Source organism: Mirounga angustirostris, unplaced genomic scaffold (assembly GCF_029215605.1).
Source record: "Mirounga angustirostris isolate CCGP_5_RB_7025 unplaced genomic scaffold, mMirAng1.0.hap1 SCAF_10, whole genome shotgun sequence".
Lineage (NCBI taxonomy): Eukaryota > Metazoa > Chordata > Mammalia > Carnivora > Phocidae > Mirounga > Mirounga angustirostris.
In genome coordinates this window covers 116,702,994-116,716,185 of record NW_026991718.1, presented here as the reverse complement: position 1 = coordinate 116,716,185, position 13,192 = coordinate 116,702,994, and the positions used below count along the sequence as shown (strand labels likewise).

At 59.1% G+C, this 13,192-nt stretch overlaps 1 protein-coding gene across 1 annotated transcript in view; it reads right to left on the bottom strand.

Annotated features, from left to right (window-relative positions):
* Positions 1–12,541, bottom strand: part of SRC (SRC proto-oncogene, non-receptor tyrosine kinase) — a 48,933-nt gene extending 36,392 nt beyond the window's left edge. Inside the window, exon 1 of the mRNA XM_045885744.3 lies at positions 12,352–12,541. The gene's annotated coding sequence lies outside the window, so the exon portion shown is untranslated. The remainder of the gene's footprint in view (positions 1–12,351) is intronic.
* Between the last annotated feature and the right edge of the window lie 651 nt (positions 12,542–13,192).

Sequence of the window (13,192 nt, the reverse complement as noted above, 5' to 3'; positions counted from 1 at the left end):
AAGGAGGGCAGAAGAGATGGGGGAATGGAGGGAAGGAGGGAGGAAGAGATGCGGGAGGGAGGGAAGGAGGGAGGAAGAGATGGGGGGAGGGGGGAAGGATGACGGGATCCCACCAGGGCCCGGACAATGAAGAGGTACAGGCCTGGTGCTGGGTTTATCCACCCCCAGAGGCTACACCCCGACCACCCCTGTCCCCGGCCACTGCCTGACACATCCCCGGGGCAGAGCTTCTGACCTCCCTGACATACACAAGGCAGTGTGCAAGTCGGACACAACTCCAGGCCCCAAGCCCCACCCGGCACGGCCCGGGCACAGAATGGGGACCAGGGGATGTTTGCTGAGTGAGCAAGGAGGGAAGAGCGAGCCAGGGGCCATCCACGGGCCAGGGCCGCCGCAACATGTCTGGGCCCGAGTTCCTGGAGCAAACACACTCAGGGCGGACAGGCCTCAAACCGGCTCTGCCAGTGTGGCAGGGGCGGGGCAGGGCACTGCGGCTCGGGGGCTCGGGCTGCGGGGATGCCGCGGGGGACAGGACCCGCAGCCCGGGGGACAGGACCCGCAGCCCGGGGAAGGCAGAGGCCAAGTGGACCCCGGAGCTCCCACTAATCCCCGCCCCATAGAGACAGAACCATTCCAGCCCCTCTCAGGTTTCTTCCTGGGCAGGAAAGGGACACCCCTTCCAGACTCCAGGCCCTGCCCTGCCCTGTAGAGTGCAGGCTCCCTTCCCGCTAGGACCTGTCTCCGCCTGTCCCCAGCCTAGAAGCCCTAGAGGGAAGGAGAAGGGCCTGGCCCGGAAGTGAGTGGCGCAGGCCTCAGGCCACCCGGTGTAAAACCCCGCTCTGTCCCTATGGCTGCTTCGTGGCCAGCTTCCCCACGTGGAAAGTGGACTGGGCATGGATTCCAGGGACCTTCAGGCCCCTGGTGTGGAATTATCTAGAAGAGACCACTTGGCACCTGCAGCCCTGCCCCAAAGCCCAGCGCTGTGAGTGGACATAGCCAGAGGCCAGACTTACACACAGGTCCTTACTCCCCACAGAAACAGCAATCCTAAAACTACCTGCTGATCACTTAATGTTCACTGTATGCCTGGCATCAGGCATGACACTTTACATGCATCACTTTACCTGTCCTCCCAACGTGCTGTGAGCTAGGGACCCCCCGCAGAGGAAACTGAGGTCCAGGTCACATGGCAAGTGAGAGTCCAGGCTCCTGACCCCACCCCTGAGGTCACACTGAGCAGCCTCCATCTCCCCAGGATAGCTCAGGGCAGGACAGAAATCTCAGGTACACCCAGAAATCTTTAGCTGGAACTGGGGAGGCAGGGTCCATATTCCTTAAATCCACAGATCCTCTGAGTCCTGAGAAGCCAAGCCCCAATCCTGTCCCACTGTGTAACCCAGGCTGTGGGTGTAGCACTCTTAGCCTCGGTTTTCTCATCTGTAAAATGGGCAGGGTCCTGCCACTTTCACCTCATGTGTGCAGCTGGAAGGCTCAGTCCAGCCCTCAGGACAAGGTGAAGAAGGCACTGGGAATTTGTGCCTCCAGATGGACTGGGGGGAGGGAACGAACATAAACCAGAAGCCACGGTGGTCTGTGGCGGGGACTCAGCCCCTCATCACCAGCAGCGCAAGAAGGAAAGATGATTCCTCCTCCTGCCAGTTCCAAGTCCTGTCAGTCCCACCTCCAAACACATCCTGAAGCCACTTCCCCTCACCACGGCCACCCCCTAATCCAGGCCCAGCCTCCTCCTCCAAGCTGGCCAACTGGGGGCAGAGAGCCTTTCTGGAATGTCAGTCTTAACCATCGCTCCAGCTTCAGGCCCCTACAACACAAAGGACAAAGTCCTCACGGGGGCCTCCCAAGCCCTACAGAGGACTCTCCCAGCCCCACCCCTCCACTTCTGATCTGCTCGCACTGTCCACTGTTTCCCCTTTCCCTGAGAACCCAGTGCACACACTCGCCCAGGCCTTTGTCCCTGCTGCTCCCTCTGCCCAGAGCACACTGTCCCCAGACTGTCCCTCCTTCACTTCCTTCGTCATGGGCTCAGAGGGCCTTTCCTGGCCACCTGTTCAAATGGCAACACACCCAGCCAGCTCTGTCCTCTCTCTGAGTCTCCTTTCAAAAGCTACCTCCTCGCAGAAGGCCTCTCTTACCTCCCCCAGCCCAAGCGGGGACCTCCAACTTCTCCTTCCTAGCACGGCCCACAGCTCTGCAGACACATGCGTCTGAGGCGGACAGGGACCACTCCTGTCTCACTCACAGCTGAATGCCCTGCGGTGGTGTGATATTCAAAACAGTTAACAGCTGGGATGCTCGGCTACTATCCGGTCAGAGTGGACACTGGCCGAAAGCACAAGACCTAGCATGGAGCGGATACCTGGTAATTACTGAACGGATGGACGGACAAACGGATGGGAGGATGGCTGGACGGATGGATAAGTGAACAGTGGGCTTGGGACTTGGGACTTGCCAGGGATGCCCAGGGCCCTGAGAAGGTGGCCCAGAGAAGGGACAGATCCGCCCAAGCTCACAGCCAGGCTCTGGCCTCCGCGGCTGCAGCCAGCCCAGCTCTCCCCCTGCACAACCCGACTTTCATTTCCCATCTTCTCTGTCTGAGGAAGCTCCTTCCCCCGCCCAGGGAAGTGGGTGAGGAGGAGGGGCAGGCGGCCCTCTGCTCCCCGAAGAGGGGGGCACCCAGGCTCCATCTGTCCCGCCACAAAGGGGCTTTGTCCTCAGTGTCTGTGCTGAGCCTGGGGCAGACCAGAAGCCACCCCTCAGCTGCCCAGCAGGTCCCACCACCCCGGTCAGCCAGGCCAACAGCTCCAAAGCCAGACCCCAGGGGCTGGCATGGTGTTGGGCACAGCCCTCTGAAATCTCATTAAGCCCTAGAAGACTCTAGGGTGACCCTCATTTTGCAGATGGGGAAACTGAGGCTCAGAATGACAAAGGTACTTGGCCGAGGTCTCCCGGCCCACAGAGAACAAAGCTGGGTTTCAAACCCCTGTCCATCTGGCACCAGAGTCTTTAGCCATGGTTCTCAACCAACCTTGCCTGGAGTACAGACCGTCTGGGTTCAAGAGGGTCGAGTGGCCTTTCTGGAGACACAAATGGACAACGATGTCTAGCCCTGCACCCAAGCAGGGAGACCTTTGCCCTGGCAAGGTTTACCCAACAAGGCAGGGAGGCCAGGCCCTGAACCCAGAGCACTTGCCCCATGCCCAGCCCATGTCCCAGGCGCCTTCGGAATCGGCCAGCCAGGCCCCAACACGTCTCCACCACTTCCTTCCAGGCGGGCTTCCACAGGGTAAGGATGTCCAGGCAGGCAGAACGGGGCCGAGGCCCCCACCCCTCACCTTGCCACTCCCACATCAATCCCAGACCTGCCATTTGTCTGCCATTTGCCGGCGCCCACCTTCTCTCCAGGGCCACCTCACCAAAGCCACAATGCTGAATGAGTCAGTCCTGCCCAGCAGTCTCTCCTCAGCCCCGGGGACAGCATGTAGACTCCCCGAGCAGGTGCTCAGGGCTCTCCACGGATGGGCACCAGCACCTCTCAAGTCAAAACTCTACCACTCCTTGGGGCTCCATCAAGAGGAGCTGGTCATACCACACCTTCAGGCTCTGGTTCAAGCTCCACCTCCCTACAGAGAACTATGCCATCCTTTCAGGAATGTCATGTACCGCTTCCTCCAGGAAGTCCTCCCTGGTCTGCTCCCTCCAAGGCCCCAGACCAGGCCCTACCTTCTGCCCCAGATAGGGGCTCTTAATCCCCATCTGGAACCCCAGCCTCCCTGGGCTACCTTCACTTGACAATACTAACTGAGCACTGGAGAGCCAGGTCTGACCCTTCTCTGTGTCTTCCCTTCACACTTTAGCAGAAGGCCTCAGCAAAGCCTGGCAAGGTACTGAGGCCTTGCCTGGTCAACCTAGTCACCTTCTAACTACCTTGTACCTGAGCTGACACTCCCCACCTCCCCAGGCTATGCCTGCACCCACCAGGTGAGTTCCCACCTCCAGATCTTCACCCAGGCTCTCCCTTCTTCCTGGCATGCCCTCACCATTCTTTTTTCCTTGTGAGCTCCTGCTCATCCTTTAAGACCCAAGCCAGGTGTCACCTCCTCTAGGAAGCCCTTCTGGCCTTGTAATGGGCTGCCACAGTTCCTACAGTGCCTACCCTGTGGTACGGCAACGATCAGGCTCTGTGTCCGCCTCCACCGGAGTGCAGGCTGGTCCCAGGGTGCATCCCTTGGGGTCCAGCAGCAGGTAATCAAGAGTCCAGCTGCCAACTCTCTACCCAGAGAATCCAGGGACAGAGGCCAGGAACAACTCCCAGAGGCAATAATGAGTCCTATTTTGCCCATGCTGCCCACAGATCTAAGGTATGGGCGGAATGGTGGTTGGGGGGTGCTTTCTGCAAATGGCCAACTGGTAACCAAACCCACGTCGTTTCTAAAACTAGGGCACAGGAGAGAAACGGGAACAGCAGAATTGTCCCCAAATAGAACTGTGGCTCATCTGGTTCCAGGGCCTTCGGGAACACCTGGCAGGGAGGGGGGTGGGGAGCACAGGTGGCTGGTCGCAAGGCTCTGAAAGGAAATCTGAAGTTCGGAGGGCAGGAAGGTCAACATCACCGCAGCCACGCTGACCCCTGCCCCCTCCCCTCAGGGTCAGTCTAAATCCTGGAAGGTGGCAGTCCACACCCACTTACCCCCACCTAACTACAGGGTGCTCCCTAAACTGTCCTACCTCTGAGCCTTTGCTCACGTGGGTCCTCTGCCTGGAATGCTGTTCCCCCTTCTTGCCAGGCAGAATCCTACCCATCCTCATCACCGTAACCACCAGCTGGGGCCTTTCTCTAAGCCTGGTGTGGGCAGGCATCTGGGGGGAAATGAGCTTATCCAGTCCTCCCAACAGCCCAGTGAAGAGAAACGCCTGCCCCCATCTCATAGATGAGAAACTGAGGCTCAATAAGAGAAGCCGACTGTCCAGGGCACACAGCAGAGGCGGCGGGTGAACCAGGTGATGTGGTGGGACCTGGGCGCCGGTAGCTGCAGGGCACCCAGAAGGCCTGGCCAGGCCTGGTTCAGCCTCCTAGACAGGCCCAGGCTTGAGAACTTGGCATAATTCAGGGACAAAGTGCACAGGGCACAGCCCCTGCCAGCCTAGACAGGAGCCCCTATCTCCCCCAACCCCCACCCTAAGGTGGCTGCTGACTGAGGAACCACATTGGTTTGATGTGATAGAACTATTTCCCCACAATATGCACAAACCCACTGCACAGATGAGAAAACTGAGTCCTGGGAGGGGACAGTTTCCCCATCTGGAAAGTGGGATGAACCCCCAGGAACCTGTGACATCCCTCTGTGGCCTGGTGGATGCTATTTCCTTTCTCTGAGTCTCAGTTTTCCTATCTGGAGCATGGGATTGTCAATCCTTTCCTCTTCAAGTTGATACAAATTATAACAAAATGGCGGCTAACATTTACTGAGTGCCCACGACATGCTGGCTTTGCTGAAAGCATGGTGCACCTCACTTGATCCTTAGAACAAGCCCATGACGTGGATACTGTCATTAGGCCCATTTTTCAGGTAGAAAAGCAGACGGACAGAGAGGTGAACTGACTCACCAAAGTCACACAGCTTTGTGGGTGACAGCAGTCAGAGGTGGAGGAGAAGCCCTGGGGCTGGGGCTGGGGGCTGGGGGCTGGGGGGCTTCCCAGAGCAGTCTCCTGGCCTCACCGCCCTGAGAGGAATGCCGTGGAGGGGCTGGAGGAGGGCCAGGGGTCAGACAGGAGGCAAAGAAGGGCTCGGCCTGGACAAGGCAGGACAGGCCTGTAGAGTTCACGGGGCCCTGGGTCCAAATTTATGCACTGGGTGACCTTGGGCAAGTCTCTTTGCTTGTCTGAGGTGAAATGGGGCCGGAACCGCTGCCCTGCAGGATGCTGGGAGGACCCGACCCAGGGCCCAACGATGTGCTGAGGGAGCCAGGGGACTTCTGAAGGAACCCCAGGGGCTGGTCACCACCGTTCCCTCAGGATCACGGTTGCATCTGGGTCTCCACTCAGAAGGGGTGGGAACGTGGGCACAACCTGCCCCTTCTCTGAGTCCTAGAAGGAACCCTCCCAGCTCTGCCCGCTTTGCAGGCCACGTGGCCTCAGACAAGTCACTTCACCTCTCGGAACCTCCAAATCCTTTCATGGGGCTCTGAGAGAGGGGTTCCTGTCTCAGGAGACTGGGGGCTCGTGGGGGTGGGGTTCGGTCCCATCCGCACAAGCAGAGAGAGCAGCTGGGGTGACCCTGACTTGGGGCCTCGTTTCCTCATCTGCCAAATGAAGATGATTATGACGGTTCTGCCTCCCTCCTGGCCCTGCCGGGGATGCCCAGAGGGGGCTGTGGAAAGCGCTTTGTAAACTGTCAAGTGTGGCACCCGTGGAGTGACGGTCACCGCCGTACTGCCTACGAGGCGAAAAGAATCCTATGACTTGCCATCTGGGGCAGAACGTGCCAGCGCCATGAGGGAAGGCAGAGAAGGGGCAGCGGGGTGCAGAGGAGGGAAAAATGGACTCAGGCTGGGGCACAGAGGGTGGTCCCTATGAGCCTTCTGGAGGCAGAGGCTTCTTAGCCACTGAGACAAGTACTGAGAGCGAGGGCCCACGGAGGCTGGACAACCCAGGCTCACAGGGAGACAGGTGGCTAAAGCGCCGCCTGGGTACAGGAGAAACGGGGGTGCGGCCGGGGTGCGGCAGAGGAAGAGCTCACCTCCAGGAGTCCTTGCTGCGGAGCCCCGGGCCCACCTGGCCCCTCTCTGAGCCTCAGCGACCTCCCCAAAAGCGCCAGGCAGGCCAAGATGCAAAGCCCCCATGGCTCCATCAGTGGTCACCTTCGGACAGATGGACCCATTCGGTGAGGAGGCCGCGAGTGCCGGGGATTAGGGCACCGGGAGGCCTTGACAAGTCGCAGGTGGGCAAGTCACAGGTGGGCGGAGGCGGGAGCTGGGCTCAGGGAGGCTGGAGAGCATTGGTGGTTTCCAGTCCACCCAGTCATGAGCACTGTCTCTGGTTAACCTTCCCCTCGGCCACGTCCCGTAGGACAAGCCTGCCCCAGGCACAGGCATCCCGTCTCAGCCCCGGGGAGTCCCCAGTCAATTGGCCCGCAATTCCGGTCCCGAATCCCCGCCTTGTCAGGGAACTGCCTTCATAATCACAGGCCCCAGAACCAGGAAGCACCTGCTGTGGGCGGACTCTGCCAAAGCAGCCCTACAGTAGCCCCTCTGGCCCTCACATCACCTTGGCAACACTGGTCCTGGCACTGTCCTCCCCGTATCAAGGACAGGGATACTAGGGCCCCAGGCGACTGACTGTTCTCCCACAATCCTACACAGCAGATGGCAGAGTCAAGATTTGAACCCAGAACCAATGGGCCCCAAAAGCCTTGCTACGTCCACTCCCTTAATGCCATGAGTATCCACTGAGCACCCGTGAGATGCCAATCCGTGGAGCTGGGGGCTCCCTGCAAGATCCAATACTCCAGATCCGAATGGAGATCCAGCCAGAAGCAGAAGCCCGGAAAGTCGGGACCACTTGCCCCCAGCAACACACCAACCCTATTCCTTGGGAAAGATTTCAGGCAAGCTGGGTGCACACTCAGTGGGAATCGGATGCTACAAATCACCCAGAAGCCAGAAGTCTGGGCTCACACTTTACTGTGCTGGGAGACGGTGGCCCCAACCCTTGTCCCCTCTGAGCCTCAGTTTCCTTTCCTGTGTAGTGGGAACAAAAGTTCTGCCCACCCCATGCCGGGGCAAAGGATGGAATGGGCCACCTTGCAGTGACCTGGCTGGAGAGGGCATGACGTGAGGACATCACATCAGACAGAGTCAAAGGCAGGGCAGCAAATCTGGGTGGGCCGAGAGAAGGTAATCAGGCCTGGACAGGGGAGCTGAGTTTCCTGACACCATCCCAACCCCAACTTCCGCCCCCCGGCACCAGGAGTCGGCCTGTGCTGGCCTCGCAGCCCAGCAGGTCTGGGGACTCAGAGGACTCGTTCCCACAGTCTCTAACAGCCCCACATGGGCTGTTTCCATCTTCACAAGGGAGGTGTGCAGAGGCCGAGGCTCCTTTGGACCTACAGTGGGAACGGGGCCTTGAACACAGGGGAAGCAGGCAGCGGGCCTACCTTTCCCAGAACTGTGATGCAGAGCCAGCCACCAGGTAAAGGCAGGTACAACCTCCTCCCACTCTCCCTTTGGCCCTACTAAGGGTAAGCCCCAGGCCCATTTTACAGCTTCAGAAACTGATTCCGCTGCCAGAGGAGGAAGGACTTGAGTCGGGTCTGGGTCTTCCCCACCCCGATTTATCAGGTTAATGTGTGCTAAATGCTTTATTTCAGTCCTCTTGGGCATCCTAGGAGCATGACTCCTATTATCCCACTTCACAGATGAGAAAACTGAGGTGCCCCCAGAGGAAGTACCCGCCCCCCCGCCCCGCCCAGTGGCTTGAGTGGAAACCAGAGTGGTTTACCGTGGAGATAAGGGGGTAAGAGCAGTTGGGGGGGGGGAAGTAAAGGGCTGTAGGGACCCAAGGGGAGAGAGGGTGTAGGAGCCACACAACCCAGGCAGGAAGTGGCTTCTCCTCTCTGGGTCTTAGTATTTACATCTGGAAAATGGATCAATCTCACATACGGCAGGCTTTCGAGAAGCTGGGCTAAGCTAGTCCAGTAGTGCTCTCCCCAGTTGAGCCTCCTTGTACAGCAAGGGCAGAGCAGGACTCAAATCACCCAGCACACGGGAGGCCTTTCCCAGGCCATTCCTGCCCAGACCAGCACCTTCGGGCTCCGTGAGTTCATCCACTTAAAGCCTTCGCGACACAGCCGACGAAGTCACCCAGTGGAACACGGCTCAAGGCATGTCCCCTTCCCTAAGCAGCTGCCTGATAGGGAGATATTTATTGTCTCCATTTTCTTTTTTTTTTTTTTTAAAGATTTTATTTATTTATTTGACAGAGAGAGACACGGCTAGAGAGGGAACACAAGCAAGGGGAGTGGGAGAGGGAGAAGCAGGCTCCCCGTAGAGCAGGGAGCCCGATGTGGGGCTCGATCCCAGGACCCTGGGATCTCGACCTGAGCCGAAAGCAGACGCCTAACGACTGAGCCACCCAGGTGCCCCTATTGTTTCCATTTTCAAGACAAAGAAAAAAAGTCTCAGAAAGATACAGTGAATGACCCAAAGCTACATAACAAGTGCAGACAGTCAGAACTCAAACACAGACCTCTCTGACTCCTGAGCCCTTATCATACCTCTGGGCTCCAGCTGACCCCTGCCTGCTCCCCACCCCACTTCCAGACTCCAGCCGCCCTGCATGCACTTCCCCAACTGCTGGCTCCCCCCTTTTCCTGCCTTCCTGCCAGTGAACTCCTACTCCACTTTCAAAGCCCAGACTCAAATGCCTCCTCCTCTTGACTCCTGATCTAGGCCCTCACAGAATACTTGGGAGTCCAGCCCACAGATCTATTTCTACCAGGTGCCTTGAACAGCTCTGTACCCCTGGCCTCCAGCATGAGGCTGTTCACACGGGGGACACCGATTAGCCCTTTGTGTGAAGATGAAGGTCGAACTCCTCCCCAAGGCCTACATACGGTCCAGCCCTGCTGATAACAACCCCCAAAACACCACCCATTTCACCTCTCACCCACTTTCCTTAATTCTCCACACTCTAGACTCAGAGGCTTTCCCATTGTTTCGCCATAACAACACACACTCCCCCACCTCAGGGCCTTTGCACATGCAGTTCCCTCTGGCTGGCAAGCCCTTCCCCTAGCTCCATGCCTGGCCAACTCCTACATACTTCCTTCAAGATTCCTCTGCAACCCACGCCTCTCTCTCTGAGCCCTTATCGCATCTGTGATTATATATTAATTTATTTGGCAACTTGTTTGCTACTTGGCTCACCATCTAGATTCAAATATCTGGGAGGCCAGGGACCTGTTCACAATTCCGCAGCAAGGACCTACCCAGGCTGACCACGCTCCACAACCCCAGGGGCCCTGGGAAGTGTCTGAATAGAAGGGAAGAAAGAGCACCCTCCCTCCTTCTTTGTTGAGCAAACTTCTTGCTCTCCCTCAGCACCACCTCCTAGAAGCCTCCTGATTGATGCCCCCTATAACTCCCACTACTAACCCCATCACCACACTGCTCAGCCTGAGTCTGAAGCTCCTAGTATAGAGCAGATGCTCATACAGGTTCATGGATGTTTGCATCTAGGCAGGTTTGGGAAAATGGGGTCAACTGAGGACCAGGGGGTTGGCGGGAGGTAGCTGTCACCAGGTCACTGAACCATCTCCTCCCTGGCTCCTGGGGCTTAGGGAAGCCAGACACCCCACCCACCAGGTCACAATCAGGGAAGAAGCCAAAGCAGGCACGGTGCTGTGAGCTGGAGAGAGTTCATGCTTCAGGAAGAGGCTGGGGAGAGGAGGCAGAGCCGGGCAGCCTTCCTGGAAGAGGTGGGCCTGAAGCTAAGCCTTCAAGAACAAGAACAGATAAGCAGCTCACAGAGGACAGGGCAATGCTGGCAGGCACCTTCAGGATAAAAGCCCGGGGGCCGCCCAGGAGGGCCGAGGCAGGCAGTCAGCTGAGAGAGGTGACACATTGTAAATCACTTCCCTGGGTGGAAAGACCACATCACCAAGGCACACCACATAAGCACACCACCAAAAGGGCCTCGTGGCTTCCATGCAATCACTCATCAATCAGTATAGTCTTTTCCGACACTGTTGTGTGCCTGGTCCCAGACTGGGAAACCCCTGCTCTCCCCCAACACTGGAGAGGGGTGCAAGGCAGCCAGACTGGGGTCTCTGAAGTGTAGGTTCTAATTCCAGCTTCAAACTGCGCGGGCTTAGTCAACTCACTCCCCTCCCTGAGCCTCAGTTTCTCCATGCGGCCTATTTTATACTTAAGACTGACTAAGGCCCAAGGAAGCAGTGAGTGGCTTAAGGCCACACAGCTGCTGGATGGCAGGACTATGCTCGAGCTGTCTCCTTCTCAAGGGGTGATGAGGTGGCTTTTCGGACACCAATCCATCCTCCTCTGGACACAGGCCCACTAGGACCAGCACCCTCAGCCCCCACCCATTTTAGGCAATTCATCCAGTGAAGCGCCCATTTATTGAACACCTACTACACACCAAGCTCCTTCATGGAGATTCCCCCATTCCACACGTGGGGGCTCGGAGGGGCCGTCCCTTGGCCCAGGTCACCCAGTGAGACAAGAAATCTTGGTGTCTTGTCTGCCCAGCCAGGAGGTTGAGAAGGGGGTCAGTAACAGGACCAGCCTGGCCTCTTGAAACAAGTCTGATATCAGGGGCACTGTGGCTGGGCCTGGACTTCCCCCAGGTAACCCAGGGACCACTGCCCCCCTGGTGGAGGTCCTGAAGCTCTGGGACCCCACCTGGACAAAGCTCACTTGTTCTGCCCACTGTCCAGTCAGAAGGCCCCAGAGGCAGACCTGATACCCCATAGGTGAGCCTCTTCTGTTCACCCCCAGCCTTCCACCAGCCCAGGAGTCCCAGCCAGACCCACTTGCCGCTGATCAGAACCCCCAGATCAGAGAGGGTAGGCAGTCATCTGACCACACAGCGCAAGGCAAGTAGTTGGCCCCGCTGGCACTCAAACTCACCCCCAGCTGAAGCCCAGGCAGGGAGATTGACCCGGTCTGGTGGAGAAAACCCAAAACTTTTGCCAACTTCTGAGCAGGCAGGCGGCTGGGCCTGCCAGGGGCGAGGCTGGGGGCTGGGGGCAGTGGGGACCAACAGTGTGGCCCAGTCCCTTCCAGACCGGCGGCACCAGGCCCTACCCGAAGCCCCAGGAGGAGAGGGAGGTCCTGGTGCCCGGGCCCAGCGCCCCTGGCTCGGCGCCCCCAGGCCCACCCTGCCCGCCCCCTCTCCACCTCCCATCCCCGGCTGGGGGGGCGCCAGGCCCGGCAGCCGCGGCCAGAGGCGGCGCCGACAGGCTCAGATTTCAGATTTGGCCTAGACCTGGCCCGGGGGCTCGGCCCGGCTCCTGCTCCCAGGGGGCTCGTAGGGGAAGGGTGAGCCGGAGGGGGTCCCCGCGCCGACAGGACCCCCCGGAGCCCCCCGCCCAGCCCCCTCCCCCCGCGGCATCACAACAAAAGGCCGCGCCGGGCAGGTCCCCGTGCGCCCGCCGGGCGCTCGGGGATCGCGGCCCCGACCCGGCGGTGGAGGTTGGAGGGGTGGACAGGAGCGCCCCGCGGCCCGGCGATCCGACGTCACGGTGGTCCCGGGCGGGGGCTCCCCCATGCCGGCCGGGACCGGGGGCCCGCGGAGGGGCGGGGGGCGCTCACCTGGGCCGGTCGGCAGGCGGGCGCACCGGCAGACAGACGCACGGGAGGACAGATCGCCGCACGGCCAGGGGGTCGGGCAGACGGCGGCCTGGCCGCTCCGGCTCCCAGGCCGGAATGGATTCCGGGCCGGGAGAGACAGATCGAGAGAGAAAGGGAGGAGGAGGAGGAGGAGGAGGAGGAGGCGGCCCGGGGAGGGGAAGAGGAGGGAGGGAGGGAGCGCGCGAGCAGGGAGGAGGGGCCCGGCAGGCCGCCGGGAGGAGGAGGAACGAGGAAGCGTGCGGGGACGGATTCCCCGCCGGTGACCTAGGAGAGACCCACACGCGGGCCCCCCACCCCACTGGAGCCGGGGTCCGGGCGGGGCAGGGCAGGGGGCGGAGGCACAGAAACCCTGCCCCCACCCCGCCCCGTGAGAGCGCCCCACCCTGTGGGACCCCAAAATACCCTCAAGCCAAAATGCCCTCCCTAACCGCCCGCAGCCCACCCACCCTATTTACCCCCAATTCACCTCTTTCTCAATGACCGATGATGATGATGATGATGATAATAATAATAATAATAATAATAATGTCAGCACTCATGAAGCCCTCACTCTTTGCCAGGCACCATACTAATGACTCAGGTAGACTTTAGGATCTACAACACCTAGGCTGGGCAGACTGATGATTATCCCCATTTTACAGATGAAGAAACTGAGGCACAGAGAAGGAAGGTCCAAGGCCCTGGACCCTGGCCTTGACCTGAGTTTCCCAAAGTAAGGACTGGGGCAGGGGGAACAGTGTGGAGAGGAGCAACATTTATTTTAATAGATATGTGTTCATTTTATTTTATTTTTTATTTTGTT